Source organism: Ixodes scapularis, unplaced genomic scaffold, assembly GCF_016920785.2.
Source record: "Ixodes scapularis isolate PalLabHiFi unplaced genomic scaffold, ASM1692078v2 ptg000005l_1___fragment_1__unscaffolded, whole genome shotgun sequence".
NCBI lineage: Eukaryota > Metazoa > Arthropoda > Arachnida > Ixodida > Ixodidae > Ixodes > Ixodes scapularis.
The window spans coordinates 277,290-284,133 of record NW_024609885.1 but is presented as its reverse complement, the minus strand read 5'-3'; positions in this window follow the sequence as shown (position 1 = coordinate 284,133).

The window sequence follows — 6,844 nt, the reverse complement described above, 5'->3', positions numbered from 1 at the left end:
ACCTGATCTGAAGATCCAGACACTCGTCGTCGCCTTCGTCGTCGTACTTACGCTGACGGTACACGCGGTTCCAGTCGGCTAGCAGTTGCTTGGCAAAGGGACTGCAGTGTGCGAGATCGGACACGCACGGCGTGACGGACCTGGACGGCGCTTGAACGGCCACGTATTCGAGTACTTTGATCAGGGCGTTTCTCATGTTGTAAAAGGTGTTTGTGGCGAGGCGCGTGTTTGTCGCCATCATGGTCTGTGTCGGCGAAAAGACGTGATATACCGCAGGTACGACGACGAGCAACAAGTGTTTGAGGTTCATGTCCTGTGCGTTGAAGACGAGTTCGGCAGCCTCGACGAAAACTAAACTAAACTCTGTCCGGGTGCTGGCTCTCTTGAGAATAAACTTTGAAATTCCCATTTGTTCGTTGTACGTCCACCAATCCAAGAGGAGTCGTTTCGTCCTGCCGAGGACGTCTGCCAAGGCCACTATGGACTCTTCTTCCACCTTCATGACCGAGTTGATGGCGAGAACGGCTCCTTACGCTTTCGAGAATCGCAACGCCCAAGACTTGGCGTACAAGATTGCACAAAGCCTCGGCAAGAACAGCTCCGAAGTCGCCGACGCGATACTGCACGTCAACGGACTGGTCGTCAGCGATTCCCCCTTTGCAAGACTGCTTGCCCGCAACGTGGCCGGAAACCTGTTTACTCTACGACGAGATGCAAAGTCCCCTTCCGCGATGCAGTCGGAGACGACCGGTAGGATGTACGGGAAGCGCAAGGCCGTTACGGAAATGAGTGGCGACGAAATAATGCGAATATATCGAAAGCGGTACAAATAAAATTTAATTGATTCTGGTTTGTGGTGTCGCTGGTTTTTCTTTTGTTTGGTGGTAATTCACGACACCGCTGCCAAGCAGCAATCCTCCTAGCGTCCCGATTGTAAGCATGTAAAACACTTCGTTGTTGGGCTTGTCACTATGCTCTGCCGGAGCTGGTGATGAATGAGAAGGAGGCGGCGGTGGGTTTTCGGTCCCGACAACGGTGCCGGGTGAGTCTCTCTCAGGTCTCCTGCCGTAGTCGACCGTTTCGTCCACTTGGGACGCCACGAAATCGGTAGATACCTTGGTGGCGTAAATAATGAGTTTGTTTGGCAATACGAGTTGTCCCGGGAAGCTGATTTGTTGTTGTTGTTGTTGTTGTTGGGGGGGCGCCGGAGCCGCACGCCCTTGCGTCGGTGCCGATGGTCGCCTGTCCCAGAGGGATTCCATAGAGTCGGGTAATGCCACCCTCTCGTAGGGTAGACGAGCGTCCAAGTGTTGGCTCTGCCCGTTGTGCGTGTGTATGGGGAGTTGAAAGTGGTACGTTTCCACCATGTCGGTGATGCCCGACCCGCCGGCACCCAGATGACTAAGGTATTTTTTGACCACCCGCGCGTCTCCGTCGTACCCGGCCAAGTTTATTCCGTTATCGATCGAAGATGCCACGCCGAGTGCCTTGCGGAGTCCGTCGACTAGTACCATGATTTCGTTTAGTTTTCGCGAATTGTTCATGATGCGCATGTAGTGGAAATCGTCTCTGGTCTGCGTCTCGATGTTGTCGGCGGTGCCTTGTAAAAAGTGTGTGAGAATCACCCTGCGCATCACGTACGGTGCCAGGTTTTGCAGCCAGAGCTCCGCGACGCGCCTCGTCACGGCAAAGCGCCTGTCCGTGTCGGGGAGCGGGTCCGTGACCACAAAATGGTAGAAGTAGCGAAAGAGGACCGACGAGCTGTACTCCATGTGCATCAGGTCGCTCTCGGCGCTGCCGCCCGTGATGAAAAAAGGCAGGTCGTGCGGAAACAGTTGGGCCACCACCGGCGGCACCGACGTGGACGATTCTTCGGGCCGGCCCGTCTGCGAGTTTAGCAGGCGGGGCAGATTGGTGTTGGACACTACCATTCCGGCGCGCATGAGGGCGTACGCCTTGCACACGTAGCGAAGAGCGACAAAGTCCAAGAGACATTCGGCTACGTCGTCCGAAAGAGACTTTGTCTCGTGCAGGTGATAGTGCGATCGGCCCAAAACGTTCTTGTCCACCGCGTGAGTCGCCGACGAGTACGTTGATCACCGTTCCGTACAGCGTGTGCGACGGGTACCGCTCGGCCAGTCTGGTCTTGAGAGCCGGAACGTAAAAGACTCCTTCTCGCTCGGCCAGGAGCATGATGGCCGCCGACGCGTCCCACACCGAGGACCTGCTCGAAGTGAATGGGTTGAGGGTCTTCGCAAATATCTTTGTATTTGCAAAGTACGGGGACCTGAGGATCGTCTTGCACACGCTAAAGATTTCGTCGTGATTGGGGATCAGAGTCAGGGCCTTGTCGTAGCCTACCCTAAACTCGCGAGCCCAATCGTAGGGCAGGTCGCCGAGGTGCGGCTCTATTTCGTCGGTAAAGAGCATGCGGGCCAATACTTGATCGAAGGGCACGGCATGCGAGGGGACCCATCCGTTATCGATGACGGAGCGCGTGCCAACTCGAAATAGGAGCATTCCTTGGTTCGGGTCCAGTTCCATCGTGAGACGCCACTTGGCGGTCAGGTTCTTCACGCAGTCGCTCTCGGCGTGGATGATTCGACGGGTTTCTCCGGGAATGTGAAAGAAGGTGGGTACCGCGTACAAGACGCGAAAGAAGGGAATCGTGTGCACGTCGTGAGGATCGCCGTTCGTGTTGAAAAAGGGGTAGAGTAGACTCTTGTTGGGTACGTGGGGTCTAAAGGCGATCGGGTTGTCGGCGTACGAGTCTCGATCGTAACTACCCCAGTAGTTTGTCGTGAAGGAACCCCTGAGGACGACCTCAACAACGTGTTCGACGGGACTCGGGGCCTCGGCCGTGTACGCGCCGGGTTGGTGATATGCGTGACGCAGAGTTCCGTTTGCCCACGAATGTTGATTGTTATTTGCGGCGAGCGGCGGCGACCCTGCACCAGCACCACCACCACCACCACCTCCTCCTGGTACGACTGCTGCCATTATATTTTTATTATAGATACGTCTAGGTTAGTGAAAAATTATTGCACGGGCCGAGGCGGAGGTGGAACGCTGTATAGAGATTCCGCACTACGCGGAACGTCGTACACCGATGGCGAAGGGGGCGGTAGCGTTTCGTATTCGTTGTCTATCTGTGGTCTCGGTGGAAGCGGTCGGTTGGCGATTCTCGGCTCTGAAATGTCTCTTCTTCTATCGTCGAACGCCTGTATTTGTCGCTGTACGTATCTGTTCAATACGTACTCGTTGTAACCGTAGCCTATTAACGATGTGACCACGAGCTGCAGGCCTAGAACGCTCACTGTCAGAGCCATCAGGTGTCCCATACCCCAATTGGATACGTGGTCGTGAATGTCTTTTGCCGTCTTTATTCTATCGAGCAAGCTTTGAAAAAAGGACTCGTCGGCGCAGATCGGGACGCCGTCCTTGCTTTGTCGCAGAGTTTCCAATATGTCTCGATTCAACCTATGGGCCTCTCGCAGCGACGCAAAGAACACGTACTCTTTCGAATAACGGTCTGGATCGTTATCTGCGTCTTTGGATACTTGCGAGTCTAGTATGTGTTTCTGTTCCCGCGTGAGATTTACGTATGACATCAATACGTCCTGGAACGTGGGCATTTTTTGTTTTAGATAAAAAAACATGTCCGTTTACGCCACGTTCACTCTGCTGTGCGAAAACGGAAGGGAAGACGACAAACTAGTCAAGGAATGTAGACGCTACCCAGAAGAATACGTGAGACCGCTGCTCGGAAACGACACTTTTTATGTCGAACACGATAGAAAGTTGTTCCACGGACACATGTACTACACGCCGCCTCCCAGTGCCGAACGGAGGGCCGCGTCGGCCATACGGGGCAACGTGGACCACTTGCTGCACGTCTTGGCCAAGCACGTGGATGCCGCGGACGTTTTGCGCTACGCTTATAATGCCGCCGCGAACGTGTTGGATCACTGTAGATTCGAACAGAGGAGAGAAGAAGAGGAGCAATTGACGGAGTGTAAGAACCTTTTGGAGGCTCGACTGGCAGCGATGGGAGACGAAAGAGGTCGAGACAACAAGTATCTCAAGACTATATTTCACCTGTGAGCCGTAAAGTAATACACGCCTAGTCCGGCAGCCACGCCGACGGCCGTCGAGCTCAACGTAATCGCGGTCATTGCGCCGGACTCCTCGGGCCGAGAAGTAGACAGAGTGTCGCTACGAGTGAAGCTTTTCTCCATAAAGTCGATGCCGTGAGCCTCGGAAAGTTTGGCGAGAGACGTCTCGTAGGTGGTCAACGATCGTAACGCGAGACTTAGCGTGTTGTCGTAGTCGCCAACCTGTTCCTGTTCGAAGACGTCGCACAAGATTAAATAGTTTCGAAGGGTCGTCGCCTGCGTGGAAATTTTTTCGCCGTGTTCGTGAAGAAACTCGTCGGTCGGTAGGCGTTCGTTGGCGAAGGTCGTCATGATTTCAGCCATGGGCCAGAGGTTCCCGTGGCGAAACCAGGTGATTATGCAGACCTTTTCGAGTATCTCGCGGGCGGCCGTCTTGAAGGTTTCGTACACTTCGATAAAGAATCTGAAGACGATCGAGGTCAGTTGAATTTCGAGTCTATTAAAGTTTCTATTTACGTCGTACTTGTAACGGTTTATGTCGTCAGACGGCTCCGTTGCGGTGGCGGGCGGTCGGAAATCGTAAAATTCCTCCAAGATGTCTTTCCTCACAATCTTGGCGTTCGAGCGCAAGTGCGTCTCGAACCTTGTGATTCCCGGTAGAGTCAGGGCGTATTCGGCCGCCAACCACACGGAAAGTAGGGCCCCGTTGAGCCCCTTTTTGCGAAATACTATCTCTTCCCAACACATGTCGTAGTCCAAATCTTTAACGTGGACTCGCCAGTACGGAAAGACGGCGGCGTTGACTTTGCTCCAATTGTTCTTGACGTAAGAATAAAACGAAACTAAATCCATTCTCTATTGTTTTGTACTCGTAACGAGGTGCACGCTCACGCCCGCAAAGAGACCCGTTGCGGCCGACGGAATCACGAGTTTTAATAAGGGGTCGATTTTACGGGTGGAGTCGTCGGTCGTAACGGGTCTGTCAGTGGGCGGTGGCAGCTCCTCATCGGTCGTCGTCGCGAATTTACTACTTCGAAAGTGTTTGGGTAGAAACGTGATCTGCCGCTCCATGGCCATCTCGGCGAGGTCCACCCTGTAATTTGACAGCGTGTCCGAATTGTATATGGACCCGCGTTCCTCTTCCGTGGCTTCCACGTCCAACTTTTCGGTTAAAATTTTATAGTTTGACGTACTCAGATGCGAATGCAGCTCTTCGCCGTACATTAGCATGAGTTGGTCGGTGGACAGGTCGCGACCGGCGCACGCCGCCAACACTTCGGTGAGGAACCAGAGCGCGTCGTTGTGTTCGCTGTACCAGACGCGCACGCACAGGTCTTCCAGTTTGGCCAACTCGATCGTCTTTAGACGGTTCTCGTACACGTCGACAAATTTTCGGACCGTGCTGGACGTGATCGGCGCTGCATTCGTAACTCTAAATCTATCCGCAAAGTACTGGTCGACTTGCCGTTCGTAGCGCCATTTGTTCTTGCCATCGTTTTCTTTGGTCAGTGCGGTGTCGTCGTCGTAAAACGAGTCAAAGATTTCGGGATCCCTTCGACTGTAGGACGGCCATACCGTCTCCACAAACTTGGTTCGTCCCGGCAAAGTCAGGGCATACTCGGCGACGATCCACATGCGAACTTTGGAATTTAGCATATAGAAAAGTTGTCTACTCAGACCTATGAATTCGTACATCTGTATATTCTTGACGTGTTGGTGCCAAAATCGAAAAGTGCGAAGGGCAACTTTGGTCCAATTTTCCTTTACGTAATCGTAAAACCGTTCGTAGTCTTTCAACGCGTCTCTAGACATTTTTGTATTGATCAACGCGTGATCAAATACGTCCCGACTCCAAGTACCAATCCGATCGCTGTCGAAGGAACGAGGATCGCTACTAGACTACCGACTGAAGGTAGCGGCGTGGCCGATCGGATTCGATTGTTCATCTCTATCAAATCTTGGCGGTAGCTCGCCTCGTCGTTGGTAGACGGTTGCTGTTGCGAATCAAAGGCCTTTTGCAAGAGCCGGACTTGCTCGGGGCCGGCATGAGAATGCAGTTTCTCTCCGTGCAACGATATGAGCGTCCCGACCGGAATCTTTTGTTTCGCAAATAAGCTCAACGTCTCGGCCGCAACCCACACGCCGTCCTTGTCCAGGGCCCACGCTCGCAAACAAAATCCTTTAAGCTCGAGCGGATCTTGGATTGTGGACAGCGTCTCGTACAGGTTGACGAGCTTGCGGAACGAGGACGAGGTGGGCGTCATTTTCAACTTTGCAAAGTTTCGCTTTATGTGGTCGGCGTACGTCTCGTGCGCGTGGCGACCGGCAGTGGATTCGCGAACGTTTTGAGATGCAAATTCTCTAAAGTCGACTAGGCCCGGGGTAAAGTCAACGGCTACGTCGCCGACCTTTTCGAGGAAAGCTCGACGACCGGGCATGGTGAGGGCGTACTCTGCAAAGAGCCAGGCGAGTAGAGCCTGAGCATCCGAACCGACGACGCGGTTCTTGGCCAGTATCCGCGACCACGCGGCGTCTGCGTCCGCGTTTTTGACTTTGGCGAGCCAATACGCGTAGCACATCCAATCCGCATCGGGCCAATTTTCTTTGATCGCATTGTACAAATAGACGTAGGCGTCCATTTTATTATTTATTGAGCATGACGTACCCAGCGTAGGCGAGTGCCGTCAACGACACGCAGTACGGCGAACACAACATTAGGACGACCTTGG